At 32.6% G+C, this 17,848-nt stretch overlaps 2 pseudogenes; both read right to left on the reverse strand.

The window, feature by feature from the left end:
- Nucleotides 1-705: 705 nt before the first annotated feature.
- On the reverse strand, nt 706-8,449 carry LOC120180446 (annotated as a pseudogene).
- Nucleotides 8,450-12,642: 4,193 nt separating this feature from the next.
- LOC120180423 lies at nt 12,643-14,911 on the reverse strand (annotated as a pseudogene).
- Nucleotides 14,912-17,848: the final 2,937 nt, after the last annotated feature.

The raw sequence follows: 17,848 nt of genomic DNA on the forward strand, positions 1-17,848 counted from the left end.
CCTTACAAGCTTCTTGATTTTGAACCTTCTTTTTTATCTTTCTTTTCCTTTTTAGGAGTTTTATGAGGTAAAAATAACAGTGTTGTCTTCCGGCTTCACCCTTAGCATTTTCGGGCTACTGTACCTTGCAAGCCTCTTAATTAGTATTTCCCAAGGTAATTGGTTTTTTTTCTATCATCTGTTTTAAAGCGTAAACTATTCTATTAGTCATCAAAGTATATGGTCGGTCTTATTTTTTATCACTAACTTAGATTTTTTTAATTGGTTTAATCATTAACGTTTTATATGGATGTGTCTACAGTGATCATCAAAGATCAAAACATATCACTAATACATATACCGAAATGCACCACTAACTAAATTTTTTTATTAAGTAAATTAAAAAACTCAAAGACCACTATGTGATTTATTTAATTTTAATTAAATCATTTTGGTCAATAAACTTTAAAAGTTATAAAATTATCATTAAATTTTATCAAACTATTACAAAATTATATTTTTTTTATCAAACTATTACAATCTATATTCTTATAAAAGCTTACATTAATCAGAATTCAAGTTAAATATACTTTTATCAATTATAAAATAATACTTAGATTTGATGCAGCGGTAATATACTGTCTTCCTTTGAGGACCTGGCTTCGAATCCAATAATTGGAATCAAACGTTGTTTAAGAGAATCCATTGCAATTCTTGAAGATACACTAAAAGCAAACTCTCCTGGAATTCTACAAATTTCACATCTTAAAGTTCCTCCCTACCAAAATAAAACAAGTGGCAAATAATGCCCCCCTCCAGTCAAGGCCACTTAGAAAATACAATGTATTAAAAAAATGGATAAGAATCATGGAACCATAACATAATGATTAGACCGCATCGGACAACCATGAACAAAAAAGATTTTGATTTGTAATCAACATGCACAACCACCACTTTGTTCGGTCTCGGTCACAGCCTCTGGTATGCCCTGGAAGTATCTGCAAACCATACATAAACGAGATGTCAATTAAAAAGGGAATCATAAAATGCATTGCCTCGTCGTCAATCTTAGAATGTTATAGCCATCTACACAGAAAATAGGTATACACATAGACCCAGTATTTTTAAGGAGAAAGTGGAAGAGGGAACTGTTCGGTATGCATAATTCTGGAAATATCATAGACCCCACATTTTTTTAATGTTGGAGAAAGAGGATGATGTTTCCAAGGAATATGTCGTTAACGAAGTTCGAACTATACTCTAACAAGTCACGTTGTAATGTTTCTATTTTTCTTCTTCAAGTATTACTGTCGTATTCCTTGGAAACATCCTCCTCTTTCTTAACAGTTATGTCTCAAAAGCTAATGATCACACAGCTGTGCAGTATAAATGCAAGACAAGATAATAATGATATTGAAATCTGCAGTGCTTGATGAAACAATGCATCTTTGTCAATAATACAATGTCAGAACAATACTGATGTAATTGGCAAAATTCACTATTCACTCCAACCAGGGAATATAATTCAAGATAAACTTACATGTCCTGCTCTCGCTCATTTGCTAGAGCATTTTTGGCAATACAAAGGAATGCAGCATCAACATTGATATTCTTTTGCTGATGTTTCAAAGTAATGCATGTTCCTTTAGAAGCACACCAGTCTTTTGCTTTCTTCTCGGAGACCTACATGACTCAAACATCACCTTTTAGGCTGAGGAGCGAGGACAAAAGAAAACTAGGAAGTATAGATACTATATAACTTTACCACTCGACTATTACCGCCATCTACATCTATCTTGTTTCCAAGCAACGCAAAGGGAAAAGTCCTGGGATCAGTTGGATTTGCCTGGCAAAGAAAATGAAAACAGAAACCATATCAACATTCAAAAAAGTGGAAATCACTTTTTCAAAGAAATTAATATACAGTTTAGCAAAATGGAAACCATAAATAAGAATGCAACCTAAGAAATTAATTGGTTGCTAGAAATATCATGCACATTGAAAGGTCAGCAGGTCACATATGTTTTGTAACCATTTCCAGACTAGACAAGCATTACCGTGATGCAACTAGGCACAGGAAGAAAAAAAAATCCACACTCCCCATGATAGTCAGTACTCCTTAAATGTGCTGTTACATAATGCATAACTAAGATGCTCTTTTAGATCAGTTTACTTAAAGCCATATTGCTCCTAGAAACCAGCTTTGACTAGATAACTAAGGAATTTTGGGAAAATGGATTGATGACCAAGGAACAGCAGATGGCCAAAAAAGTAGACCAAAATCAGGAAATCAGTATGGACATTTGAGGCTATATCACTTACTCTAGTGGCCAAATGTAATTATCCAACATATTTCTAAATAAATTTGTAATACCGTATGTTTTATTCCTGTTCACGAAGTGAAAAAATGAATGACCATGTTATGGTCATGTATGAGATTGATATTCAGCTCATCAAATGAGACTGATACCTCTCAGGTCATCAAAAGAGAGAAAATCTTAGGACTAGTTAGGGAAATCAATACTTCTTTAGGGTTTGATAAAGATTCTGCTTATGGTTTCTCATTCCATACGTTCCTTTAATAAGGACCGGCCATATCACATAATTAGGAAACATATTCTATAAATGAAATAAATTAACTGAAATAAAATCATAACCTGGGCCTTAATTAGAGAATCAAAACTAATGACCTTTCTAACCTAGATTCAACCTAAACAGATCATGAAATAAAGAAAAATGCATACAAATTGAGAAGGATAAGGACAAAACCGGTTGACACCAGATCTTTCTCTATATATCTTAAAGTAGTATGCAAAGTGTATTTATCTAGACATCTACTGAAGCTAGAGAATCAAATTAAATCAATCTATATCCAAAATCAAGCCATCTAAAGTCAGCCCTATAACTAGGTAAAGCAAATATTTACTTGCAATATTTACAACAAAAACAACAGATAACAGGAAGCAATCTAAAAAATTCATGAGCCCAACCACAATGTGGCAAAACTAGGTTGAATAATGTACTTGAAATTATGGAACCATTGTTCATTCCACTGTCAAGATCTTAAGAACTTGAAAGAAGACACTCCTAACCAGAAGTATCCTATGCGTTCCTTCTTCCGTTTGACACTAAGGAAACAAAACTTTGGTCAAGGTCACTCAATAAAACACCAACTTGCAAGAAGATTTATATTATGGGATTCAGTCAATGCCTCAAATAAGTAACCACTAGCCTTTTCAGAGAAATAATTTTATAAATATTATCTTCATTTATAAACAGTTTGGCTTGAAAAAGTGTCAATTGGGAAAGTTCCCTGAAGCACCTGCAATCCCTTACTGAATTCACTAGCCATGCCTATCAAGCTTAAGTAAGAAAACTTGTGAACATCAGTTGTCAACGTGTAGCGCTAGACAAGGTTGGCAAGGTTTTAAGTTTTAAGTTTTAACCTTAGACAAGGTTGGCAAGGTTTTAACTTTTAACTAGTTTTAACCTTTGTAGACTAATTTTAATATATAATGCAGTGCTAGCCAACATCCCTTGACAAAAGAATATATTTCACTAAGCAGGTTTATCATGGCAGGGGTAATAAAAGGAGTTCAACATGCATTACATATTATTTTTGACATTTTTACATCTAAGTTGAAGTTATAGAGGCATAAACAACTTAAGTGAAACATATCATTCAATAAAAGCAAATACAGTTCACTGAACAACTAAAATGATCAAGAAATGAAAGACTAGAGAAAGGGGCAAAGAAAACCTGCTTAAGAAACTCATCATGCCAGTTATCAAGGGTGTCGAATGATTTCATAACATTAACATCGTAACTAGGACACAGCAATCTGCACCCCTATAAAAGGCAACTCCGAGACTCTGGAATCGCTCCTGTCCTGCAGTATCCCATATCTATCCAATAGAATGCACCCCACCCCCACCCATCCACAAAAAGCATAACATGCCTTCCATGACAACTTTAAAATTAAGCTATAGAGAACATAGAAATATCCAGAAAAAAGAAAAAAAAAATCTCTACCTGCAGAGTGACAAGGCGATCATCAATCTGTTCCTTAGTGACAAATCAGCACCAATTGTTGCTTTATATTGCTGACTGAACTTCTTATGAACATATCTAAATTCAAGCAGTTAAGTCTAACACGAATGTACCTTTTAAAGTCAATAACAACGTATAAATGAGCCGAGAATATTCAGATAAGAAACTTAACAATGAATCAACTTAACCCAGAATACAAAATTTAAGATTTAAAAATTAACCCCCAAAATTTAAAAAAAAATGCACAAAAAATTCAAATTCAATTACTGTTGAAAGGATACTGATTCATCAACGACGTCTTGCCCACCCTGATATTGACAATAACCCGTTGATTATACAAATATACATATCAATTATTAGTAAAACCTAAAATTGAAAACGAACATACCGCTGTCGCCGAGAACAATGACCTTGAGCAAGGTTCGTCTTCGCATTGACATTGCGGTAAACTAAGGGAAAATTTTCAATTTTGATTGAGTGGTTTGAATTTGATTTATGTTTTTTATCTTTTAAAAAAATCCTTAACTTCTACACTTATGAAATTGTTTTGCCCTTTTGGGTGTTTTATAACCATAAGTACTGTAGATGCAAAGAATTCCTCTTTTCATTCTTTTATGTTCTGTCTGTTTTTTATTATATATATATGAAAGAAAAGAGCAATCGTTGTTTATAAGCGTAAACTACACTCAAGTCACTGAGTTATGGGTTTGGTAACAAACAAGACACCCTTTTCTTAAAAAGTTATAAATATCATTCAATTAATATATTATTACAAACAGGTCATTATCGCGTTTAACATTAAAATATAATGATATAATAATATTTTTACCTTTTTCATTATGCCATAAAACAACAACAAAACTGTTAAGCTTATATAATACCAAAAAAAAGTAATATAAAATTTATGAGAGAGCACAAACAATTTAGGAGAAAAAAAAGATTAAAATTCTAATTTTTTAAATATAAATATTAAATTTATTGAATTACTTTATATTAGGAAAAAATTAATAAATTTTACAAGTTTTAAGCACTAAAAACTATATTATATCGTGTCATGTCACTATTTTATTTAATATTTAACAACGAAATGATTTTTTTGAACAATATTTTAATTGAAAACTTGTTTGTATGTTTAAAAATGACATATTTGTTATCAAACTCATAATTAAGTGACCTTAAGTGTAGTTTATTCATTTTTTAAAAATATATTTTTTATTAAATTAAATTAAATTTATATTATTATGCCATTATATATAAGAAGAGTACATAAGATTATATAAATTTAAATATTTAATATCATATCTAAAATTAGAGTAGTATGAATAATTCAAGCATCAAATAAAATAATATTTTTGTTAAATACTAATAACTTTTTTGGGTTATTGTAACTTTGATCCTTGACTTTGGTTTTAATATACAATTTAGTTTTCTTTTAACATGATTCTTACTTTAATTTTGATATCAATGTAAAGTAAGGGATGAATTGTATAGGAAAGTGAAAGTTGAGGCTAAATTGTATATTAAAGATAACATTAGAGTCTAAAAGGTAAATTAACCCTAACTAAAAAACAGGAAAATTAAAGGGTAAATTACACCGTTCCTCATTGTATTTTACTCTCTCTCCTATTTTACTCACTGCACTTTCAATTTTTCTAATTTGCTCATTGAACTTTGCATATTGAATCATTTTGCTCACTCTCTTGATATCTCTCTAACTCCGTTAACAAAAAGACTAAGGATGCCACTGCCGGCCACCATCGACCATCGCAGATGGTGATCGTTCGGTCTCAAATTTCATGGGTCACATCACCTCGACACCGTAAGTCCAAATCCGACCTCCATTTTGTCGGAACTTGCTCCGAAGTCTACGATTTTGAGATTGAAAATGAGGAAGCCGAAATGTTTCAATCTAGATTCACGGGGTTTGGGATATTTTCTGGTGAAATAACCACCAGATTCAGACTTAGAGGGTCGAGATAAACCGAACCATGAAATTTGGAATTAAACGACCATCATCAACGACGGTGGACGGTGTCTGGAATGAAAATGGTGTGGTGGCCGATGGAATTTCTTGTACCATGTCATAACACCGTTAAACAATTAACGACAGATTGAGCAAAATGATTCAATCTATAAAGTTCAGTGAGCAAATTAGAAAATTGAAAGTACAACGAGCAAAATAGGAGAGAGAGAGCAAATACAATGAAGAACGCTGTAATTTACCCAAAATTAAAATTGGAAATTACGGTGCCAACCATCGGAGTTCGATTGCGCGAAGGAGGTTAGTGGTGTGATCAAGGTTTGTAGGGATGGTATACGAGTACAATTCCGTAGATTTCGCACTGAGCTTATTTTAATTGAGATAGGGATGCGTATAAATTTAGTGGGAAGTAAGAGGGTGTGGATGTAAAAATTTATACCCATTGTGACTAGTGAATAAATGATAGGTTTGAGATCTTACCTGTCCCGCATCTATCCACTCCACATTCGCCTGTTCACTAACTATCCATCATATAAATTTTGTATCATTAGGTATAATTTCATAAATTATACTGTTTTTATAAATATTTTTATTATTTTTATTACGTGGGAGTGACAAAGGGATTTTTATTTTTATTATGACATAGAGGAATTACGGAAATACTGATTTGTAAGAATTAAGCATAAATAAAAGAATAATTAGTATTATAAATTGCATAATGCTTGGGATTCGTCCAAGTCAATCAAGGGATAATTTTCCACTTATTTTTCCGGTGTGAGTTTGACGTTGCTTAGATTCCACAAGGAAATTCACATGAAACCCCCTTCAAAAAAAAATATGTGCTTTTACAATATATTTTTTGCTCGGCAAATCAGAAACTTTATTACTCTTAGCAAGACATTCTCATCCCACTAAGTGCCTAATTAAAAAAACCCCTAAACCTATATGGGAAAGAGTGCTCCACAGTTAAGGGATATTACAACGAACTGCAACAATCAAGAAACTAACAAGAATCTAATAACATGCCTACTAAACATTCAAGCAAAACCAAACCAGTCCACCCACTACATTAAAGTTTAACCTGCTATCTTACCAAAAGCTTTAAACATAACTTTTCTTCTCGATCCAATTTTAACGATGATCGGCCGCTGTTTCTTAACCTTGACGTGAACTCAAACTAACATCCTAATCTTTAATATCATCCCATCAATTTCTTCAAAGGTTGTTCCCCACCTCCAAGGACGACCGGAACAAGATTGTAACCAATTTAATACTACTGCAGAATCATATCAATGATCAAACTACCTTCCTCAGCCACTTAGATCCACAAAATAATTCTAATGCAAATTTAATTGCAACCAGTTCTGTAAAATCAACATTAACCAGAGAAACAAGCCCGAAAAACATTACCACCACATGACCCTCAGAATTTCGTAGCACCACCATACCCCGCTACCTCTTTATTAGCCGATCCATCCACGTTAAACTTTATTTTCCCCAATCCTGGAGGCTGCCAAATTAACTTTTGTCTTCTCTTCTCTTCACAAGAATCAACACAAAACCCGGGACACACCCACCAACGTTTCTCATCCAGATCATAAAACTCCTTGAGTGCCTTGCACCAAACCAAAGCTCGCATTTTGACTATACAAACAACATCTTTAAGTTTTTCTCTTTTCTCCCTGAAAACGAATTCGTTTCTGACCAGCCAAATACTCCACAATGTTGTCGCAAAGCTAACTTGCCATGCTAAAAATCTTGGAACAGACCAGTGAACCTGGAACCCGAATTCAAACATCTCGTCTACAGTAGACATGCTACACCCCTCAATTTGCCACCACCTGTAAAAAGACATCCAGAAAAACGCCATATATATGCAAGAAACAAACAAGTGATACGAATCTTCTTCAACATCACCACACCATGGACATAAGCATTGATGCTCGTTTAACTTAATCTCTCTGCTTTTAAGAAACGCTTTTGTTGGTACTCTATTTTGTTTTAGCATCCATAAGAAACATTTCACCTTCGGGGGAACCTTGAGGCTCCATATTTTTATCATATTTAGGCTAGTCAACTTCAATGATGTTATCATTCCCAAGCAATAATTCAGTCAATTTTTTAATCGAGAACTTCCCATCCTTCTCATGAATCCAGATAATGCGATCAGCTACGTCCGGTTTGATTTGAGCTTCACCTATTTCTCCTTTAATTACGTTGAAAACGCTTCTTTCTCTGTCCAATTTTGTCTAACAAATACTGAAGAATCACTCCACTCGCTTTCCTTAACACCTCGAAACTGTCCGAAATTTTCTTGAGACTAACCTGTAGATTCGAGGAAACCTATTCATAAAAGATTTCTCACCCAACCACACATCCTCCCAAAACCACACTGCCTTCCCGTCACCCACTTGCCATCTAAAGGAATCAAAGCTCATCCATTTAGATAATTCTTCACTCCTTAGGTTGTTAATAATCCCTCTCCAAATAATTGAAACTTCCTTGATTTTATCTGTACTCACCATCCAAGGTAGCTTGTCCGAACCATATTTAAAACTTATCACCTACCTCCACAAGGCATCTTTTTCATTTGCAAACCTCCACCCCCATTTTGCTAATAAGGCCTTGTTTTAGCTCCTAAATCAATAATACCAGCTCCTCCTTTTTTTTTCGGTTTACATCTTTCCCCAATTAATTCTTGACATCTTCCTACCCAACCATAAGAACCCCACAGGAAATCTCTTCTTATTTTCTATCTTTAATAATACTGCTTTTGGTATAGAATATAACGACATGTAGTACAGTGGCAACGAAGATAAAACAAAGTTAATAAGCACCCTCTAATACTCTGGTATGTCAAGCTCCATCCTCACCGCCACCTTCCTCACAACATCATCAAACCCAAACCCTATTTGCACTCACACCATGGAGTTTGAAGATTTCCTACTTCTACCCAGCCGGAAACTGCCTCCGCCTTCCCTACTATTTTTCCGGTCAATCCTGGCGCGCGTGTTGATTATATGTTGCAAACATAACCGACTTCCTTTCCTTCCTATATTTATTTTATTTTGTATATATAGGTTTGTTTATATAATTCTTGGTTATTTGTTAGTGATTGTGGTATTAATTTGTAGAAACGAGGGTTATGCGATGACAACGGAGAGAAGGTTAAAATTGCTTTCAGAACAGAATCTGGAGTTGAGGTAATGGATGACGGGTACAAATGGAGAAAATATGGGAAGAAAATGATCAAGGATAACCCTACTCCAAGGTAATCTGGTTTCATGCATATAAAAGTTTCAAAAGCTTCAAGTTACAGCATGCATGTTTTTCAGTTTATGAATTGATGATATAGCTTCAATCATTCGTCGTCGTCATCCTATGATTATGCTTCCTAGAAAGATCGTGTTCATGCATATATATATATAGTTAGGATCCACTTCACATAGTGTAAAACTAAGAGTTTTATACCCTTTTAGGATCGTTGGATGAGGAAAATCAAAGGCTGAGATTAACTTCTTTTTTTTTCCTAGTGAATATCCTCATTTTCTACTGTTAATCTCAGCTTTGATTTCTCATCCAATGATCCTAAAAAGGTGTAAAACTTTTTAGTTTTACACTATATAATTAGATCCTAACCCTATCTATATATATGTTGGAAAGCAAAATTACACCATTAACACTATCTGGAAAATAAAAAATAATTCAAATTTTAAACATTGTCGTGTTAAAATCACTGCCTTAGAAATGAATTCATCTCTATGTGTAATCTCTCCAGGCAATCGTCGAAGTTCACGATCGCTTCGAGATTTCGCACACAATCGAAGTGGACTGTCAGCGGTTGCACTTCTTGATCGGAAAGCAGAGAACAACTCGAAATTCTTTAAGAGTGGATTGTGAGCTACGGATCGTGAACGAATTGAATGAGAACTGAAAAGACCCTCTATTTATAGGCTTGAAATAATAGTAAAAGGGTCCAACAAATTTTCTAAAATTAAAACCCTCATAGAGAAATTCTTTAAAATATAGTATTTACACGGACGTGTTGAAGACACATATTGTCACTTGCTACAAGCTGAGACGGATGGACGACGACATGCGAGAGTTTCCCTTATTCTCTATCACTCAACAAGAGTATGGAGAATGCAAACCTTAAATGCTCATTGTCAATTATATTTCTCATTCTACGTGAGATTGAGCATTACCAAGGAAAGGAAAGATGGGCGCTTTGTGATAGCGACATACGAGGGGAGGCATAACCATGAAAGCTCCCTCACATTTCCCCTATCTATAATTGATCAAACTGCATATTGCTTACTTCTGCTCACTGCACTTTACGCACACAGTTTCATCAACCCTAAGCTATATAACTAAAATACTATTCCTACTACTGCACTTTTTCCCATCTCCATTACTCTCTATTTATATGTTATCTAATTGACACTATTCTTAAATAATAGTGTAATTCTGCTCCATGGTCATCAACATTTTATTTAAGTATATAAATAAGATATACATAATTAATTAGATAAAGCGTTAGATTCCTTAATAATATTTAAGGTTTAAATTTTAGTATTATGAATGCAACAAGTTAAATTTAATACGACCGTCCTCATCCCATAAAATAAAGAATATATTTAAGTATATTACATTAAGAGTAAATAATAAATAAACTAATTATAGAAACCAATCATGCTTCCTAAACCATTAAAGTGCATCGATTAGATGCTTATGAATAGAAAATAACTATACAAGAATAACTAAAAATTCAATCAAACAATCCATACAAATGATAAATACAAACAAACATCATTGATTGTGGTGAAAGATAACACATAAGCACTAACATAAAAATGCATATGACAATAGTGGTTCGTTGACAAATTGACATTACCACAACTCAATCACAATATATCTTCGATGATTTTAAACTATGAATGCCTAGTCTGAAAATTCAAACCATGTCCAATCTAACATTAAGAAAAAGTAGAAGAAAAACATACATAAGAACGAACAAAAACTATGCTACAAAAGCAGATAAACTCATCCATAATTTCATACGAAAAGGGAAAGAATAATAAAACAAAAAAATTATATAACTCAAATTATATGGAAGAGGAGAGAAGAAAGAAAAAGTCATCAGTTAGCTAAATAGCATAAAGTTAGTGTCGTCGTCACCGGTAAAATATATAAGAAATATAGAAAAAAAATTATAGTATGTACTTGATTATTTTATACATATAGACTTTTTTTATATAATATTTAAATTATTTAAACTCTTCTCTATTCTTTGAATTAAAGAAGATTGTGTTTTTACGCCTTTTCTACTCCCAGTTTAATAATATTAATATAATTGAAAATAATTTTTAAACTGAAAAACACATAATTAAATTTTAGTAAATGAGAGTAGAAGAATTAAATTTATTTTTTAAATAGAAAGAATAATTAAATTTCAAATATATAGAATCACAAAAACTTGGAGCATATTTTTTAATCATACAGAACAACTAAATTAGTATTCTGACTGTAATTCTTCACACTCAAACAAGCGTTCCACTTCTAAGGACGAGTCAAATAGTAATTCTCCAATAGTTTATCCTGACTTAGAGCTGCTAGAAAACCAATAACCTTGTTAAACTCACGTGAAATATGACAAATCCTCATCAGCTAGGATTGATTCATCAGAGCTCTCGTAGTATCCGTGATAACATCCCCTTCTAGCGTCAATGGTATCAGAACTCTCGTAGCATCCGTGGTAACATCCCCTTCTAATATTAACAATTTACGCATTAACGTTTAAACAATCCAATCCTTTAAATCTTGTTAAACCCCAAATAGAACTTAGAGCATATTTTTATTGCAATATAATTATATAAGTTATACAATTATATAATATAAATGATCTAACAAGTGGTCAAGTCTTAAATGTTAAAGTTTATTAACTGTTAAATCGATTGATATTACTGATGTTACACCATTTAGAAGAGGTAAGAATTCGTTTGCATTTAAACCTAATTTGCCACATGGAAGAGAGGCTATTAAAAACCTTTTCAATCATTAATTTAGTGATCGGTTAAGTGGTGACTCGGAAGATGCAGTATATGCACTAGAATTATTGCAAGTTGAATCTCCATTTCAACCCCCCCCCCTAAATAGTTCAACCAAACATAAAATTGAGCTTTTTGTGTTAAATAGATAAACTATTATAAGATTGAAAGGAAGCGACAGGTAGGGCATTGTTGAATTCTTTTCCTGCTCGATTTAGGCCCAAATCCAGCTGTTAATTGCTCACACTTGATAAAAACATTCAAAGTCGTAATTAAGTTTCCCGTCATTAAATGAGCATCTTGTATTTCATCAAGATTGGGGTCCAATGGAATCCTCATGTAAAGACTTTCTTGCATGCATTCAAATACTTTTCAATATCATAGAAGATTCTTATTAAAAAATTCACGATCGTCTAAACTACTTTTAACACATTTCTTTCCAGCATTCAGCACGTCTGTATTTAAAAACACTTGGTAAGAAAATAGATATATCATGATGGATGTCACTCTATCCCCTTCACTACAAATGAGTTTGATTTCCACTATTATTTTACGCGTGTTCCACAAGGATCAACATATTTCTAGGCAAAACAACTTAGAAAAGCACAAGATTTAACAATGTTCAGTAACTTATTGGGCTTACAAAATGGCTTCAAGAGTACCTCCATTCACCAACCAAACTTCTTCAAGGCATCCTTAGTCCTCTTCCTCATACGTGTGAAAACAATTACAACGCAAGCAAGGACCCAAGGAGGGAAATCTCCAACCGAAATGTTAAATTTCTTCAACCATTTGGGAGTATCCTTCACTAGTAGAGTTATGACAAGTGTAAGAGCTGCTATTCCCACCAATATTTGGTTATAGGTTGATCAATGAATCCTGAAATCAAGAATAAAACAAAATAGAAAAAAAACATGTCATATCACCTTATTTATGCAGCAACCGACAGTTCTATTGTAAGCATCGTTAACAGTTGAATTATTTCCAATCATCAGTCAAGATGAATACAACATTTGAAGCAGTCCATGGTCCATGGCCATGATTGCCCATAAGCTCAGTCATTTACTCATCCACTGAATGCATACACAGGCATGCAGGAAACTATATTACAATTATTAAAATATTGGAACATTCAAGAGACTGAAAGCTAGTTGGACTCAGCAACATGGACCACTGGCAGAAATCACGTGCATGGGAAAGTTTATACAGTTAGGGGAGCGTACACAAAGGAAATAACACATAATTTATTTATTTGATTGAGTGTAGGTGGGTAGGGGAAATCTATTTGAAGAAGGTAAGTATTTTGTTCTAATATTCATTCCCTTACATCTTTCGACTATAAGACTCTCTCATGAATTCAAAGATCGTTGTATTTAAATATGACCTTTATTTAAGATATTGTTCTGAGCCATTTTTATAAGATGCATCCATGTACTTGCATCTTTTGGATCCATTTAGCTGACTCTCCAAATCAAAAAAAATTTAAACAAAAGACAATTGGACACATACCAGTATCTGATACCAGGACTTGAGTCAATGTATAACATAGGTGTCAATGAGACACATGTGCTTGCACAACCTACTCCGGTTCAGTGCAAAAAGAAAAAGAAAATCTAATTCGGCTCAGTTATTGTTGAGTCAAGCTAAAGCTTTGAGTGAATTCAATTCAAGTATTTTTTCATTTCTAATTAGTATTGAAATTCTTTTATTCAACTTGAGCTCAAGCACAAATAATCGAACTCATTTTTCACTAGGTAAACAAACCAATCAAGTTAACTCGAACAGTTTAATCATTATCTCAAAGTTTGAGTTCTAAAAATAAAACTCAATAGAGTTCAAGTTCAAGTCGAACTTTGAGCTTCAAATCTCAATCTAGCTCAAGCTCGAACTTCTTACTGTTTGAACTCGATTAAACCTCTATGATCAGGGATGTAGTCAAACCCTTGGTTAACTTCAACACCATATTTGAAGACAAGTCTAAAATCCAATTAGTCCACCAATAAGATAGGTTTTAATCTGCATTATACGGATTTTTCTAATCTTTTGATTACTGAAATTTTAAGCCTCATCTCCCACAGTTTGATCCATGGATCTGAAAGCAATTACTTCTAAGCATCCAACAAAGACTCGGTTAATAGTTATACATTCAAATATAACTATATCTATATCAATTGTAATAATAAGAAAAAAATTTCTATTTGGTTGAGGCTTGGTCTGATTTGAAATGGTTTATGATCCTAATTGAGCATTCTCCTCCTCGAACATCTTATATAGCATTATTAGGTTAAATAAGCAAATAGTTTCATGTGAAAAATAAGATCCTGCTACTTTTTTTTTTGATCCTTTTGTTCAGAAATATGTAATATTTATACTAGAAAACTTTTTGTTCAACTCAAGATAAAAATGATCATCAACAAATACGACAAAAGAAAAATCGCATATAACTAAAACCATTAAAACTGAAAGAAAATTGAAATTACCTTTGGTTCGCCGTCAATGTGAACCACCGATCCGTCCTTGTATCCAATAATAGACCTACCGTTTCTCGGATGAAATCGGATTGGGACACCGCGACCCGACTGGGTACAGAAAGCGTAAATCGATTTCAACCCGTATTTCTCAAGTATATCTCGAACCTCCAGCTGGTTCTGGTCCCACCCTCCCAAGCTCGACTTGAACACGTCGATCGGACCCTTGCCTTGTCGGTACAAACGGATCTCTACTCCAGGTACCTTCGTCTTCGCGGTTCTCGGATTAGGGTCGGATTCAGGCACGTCTCTTGAGTCCTGTAACAGTGGTTCGATTTCTCCGGTATCCTTAGAGGTTTCTGTTTCTGTTTCCATCTCTTTTACTCAAAAGCATGGTTGACAATTACTGGCAATTGCAATTTATTGTACTTTATTTTTTTACTAAATTTTTATTGTACTTTAGAGTAAAGGTAAAGGTAGTTTCCCCTCGTAGTAATTTCTTTTATCAAATTCCTCATAGTAATTGAGTTCTATACAAACCGAGTAAATAAGGTATTTAATACAGTAGAAATTCTTTAAATTAAAACTCGATAAATTAATAAATTCTCTAAAATAATAAATTTGTCGGTCTCGACTTGGGCCAATGTAAAAATTGAAAAACTCGATAAAATAATAAGATATAATTTTTCGTGAAATCCCTTTATAATTTTCGGTCCCAAGAAAATCATAAATTAATAATTCATAGAAACTGAAAAAAATATATTACACTCTATTGAAATATGATTTAATAGTTGTATGTTTTCCTTTAAAGTTCAAGTCTATTTGGAGCATTATTAATTTAACTCATCTCTTGCAACGTAATTCTAAGACATAGACTAATTTGTCTTTTTGTTTGGTATGCATTATAATTACTTAAAAACTCTTTAAATTAATAATTATTAATTTATCGATAAATTAATCTCTCTAAATTAATAAATTTCTCCGGTGACATTATTAATTTATAGAGTTTTAACTATACTTCCATTGGAATTATTATTTACATAATGTATAATAAATATGTTTAAATATACACTATTTTTTTCAAAGATATATAAACATTTATATTTTTATAATTTAATATTTTAAATATTTTTATTTTTTAAAAATAAAATTATCAACTAATTTAATGTAGAGTATATCTACGTATCGGTATATCACAAAATAAATATTTTTATTTTGTTTCTTTTAACCGTTTTATCACATCAATCAAATAATCTAATCATATCTCATATTTGGTTCTTAAACAAAATATCAAACATATCTATAATTTAAATTGAACACATAATTTTTATTATCTGTTTTTTCTACACATATTTTTTGATATTTTGTTTCTTGTTGTTTTACATAGATTTAGACCAAATTTATATTAATTAATTAATATTTTAAAAACAATATAGGTAAGGTAGCTTATCAGATGTTTCCAATATTAGGCTTGGTTTTGAAATTTTCCTACAGGGACCAAATTTTATTAATTAAAAAAATTAATCAAACAATAATTTTTTTTGGAAGATTAAGGGTAAATTACACTATTTCTCACTTAATTATATCTCTCTCTTATTTTTTTTACCCCAACTAATTTGCTATCTAAACTTTACAATTGAATTATTTTGCTCATTATTCTTTTATCTCTCTAACATTTTGATGACATGTTATTTTTTATTATTTTGAATATAAAATAATTGAGAAATTTAAAAAAAAACTATATGTGGTCGGATGCCACACTCGCCCATCGTCAACCATTGTATATGGTGGTCGTTCAGTCTCAAATTTTATGGGTCGTTCATCTCAACATCGTGAGTTCAAATCACATTTTTTTTTCTGAAATTGCTCTGAAGTTGACGAGTTTTTGGACATTTTTCGGTGAAACAACCACCAGATTTGTCTCAGTCTAGTGAACCGACCCATGAAATTTGAGACCGACAACCACCATCAACGATAGTGGCCGAATGAAAATGACGTGGTAGCCGACAACGGGAACCGATTGCAAAGTAGAGAGAAAATGGGAGAAAAAAAAAGGAAAAAGGAACGAAATGAAGAAGAAAAAAATTTATAATGGATTCGAAATGATGTCGTTTTGGTGTATATTTGATTTTTTTAAAACAATATCATTTTGATGCTTTATGCTATTTATTGTGTCATGTCATAATACTGTTAAATAATTAACGACAGAGTGAATAAAATTATTCAATTTGTAAAGTTTAGTGAGCAAATTAGAAAAATTAAAAATTGAGTAAGAAAAAAGACAGAGAATATAGTTTCGTGAGAAATAGTGTGATTTACCGAAGGTTAATTATAGAATGTATGGATAGATATTGGTAGTAAAATAAGATTTTAATAATAATAATCGGTTCTCTTCTCTAGTTGTATCCAAGAACGACACTGAAAATGTTTTGTTGGTGTAATAAAGAGAGGTGACGGTATCCTTACCATGAGACTCGGATCAAATAACCCACACCTTTCTTTTTCTTTTTCTTTGCATTTTCTTTTAAAAAAATCCCCCCAATTGTCAAATTCAAACTGCTGCTAATATCTCTGTCCCTCTCGCTTTGAATTCAATCCAAAAAAAGGACATTATCTGCTTTCATTTCGTTTCCCTGTTTGGATTTACAATAGTAAGTTGAAATTGGAAGGAAAAAGAAAAGAAAATGGAGGCAGCCATGGGACTGATGCGAAGAATGCCGCCTCGCCTCTCGAGACAACACTCTCGCTCTTTTAAGCCTTTTGCCTCACCACTCCTCCGATCTCCTCTCTCAAGTCGATCTCCTCCTCCAGGTCTCTTCCTTTCTTTTTCCAATTTAGTTTACCCATATTTTTTCATTTCTGGAGATTCGCTATGTAATATTGCTCGAATTGGTTATTTATTATGTTTATTTTTATTTTGAAATGACCATAATGTATTTGGTAATTCGTTTGGCTAAAGAATGAAGTAAATTTTAAAATAACGATTGTCTTAGGGTTCTTTTTATATAGAAAAGCTGGGTCGAAATCATCACGGAAAATGTATTGCGGAAGATCGATACTGAAGTATAAGGTTTTCAGCCAAATGTATCTGGGGTTGCTTTTTCCCCCCTTTGGCGTTGGAAACCAAAGAAAGATCAAAATCTGTTTCAAAAACAAAGCGGTGCCAATTTTTAGAAAATAAAATTTTAATGATCCGAGTGCGTACTTTATAATGTGTTTCCTTAAGATTTAGTTAGTTCGTGTTTTAAAGTGAAAAGGGGCTGAACATTTATTTATTTTTGAAAAGTTTCAAAAATTTATGTTTTGAAAGAATTTTTGAATG

The sequence above is a fragment of the Hibiscus syriacus genome, unplaced genomic scaffold (assembly GCF_006381635.1).
Source record: "Hibiscus syriacus cultivar Baekdansim isolate YM2019G1 unplaced genomic scaffold, ASM638163v2 tig00112496_pilon, whole genome shotgun sequence".
Lineage (NCBI taxonomy): Eukaryota > Viridiplantae > Streptophyta > Magnoliopsida > Malvales > Malvaceae > Hibiscus > Hibiscus syriacus.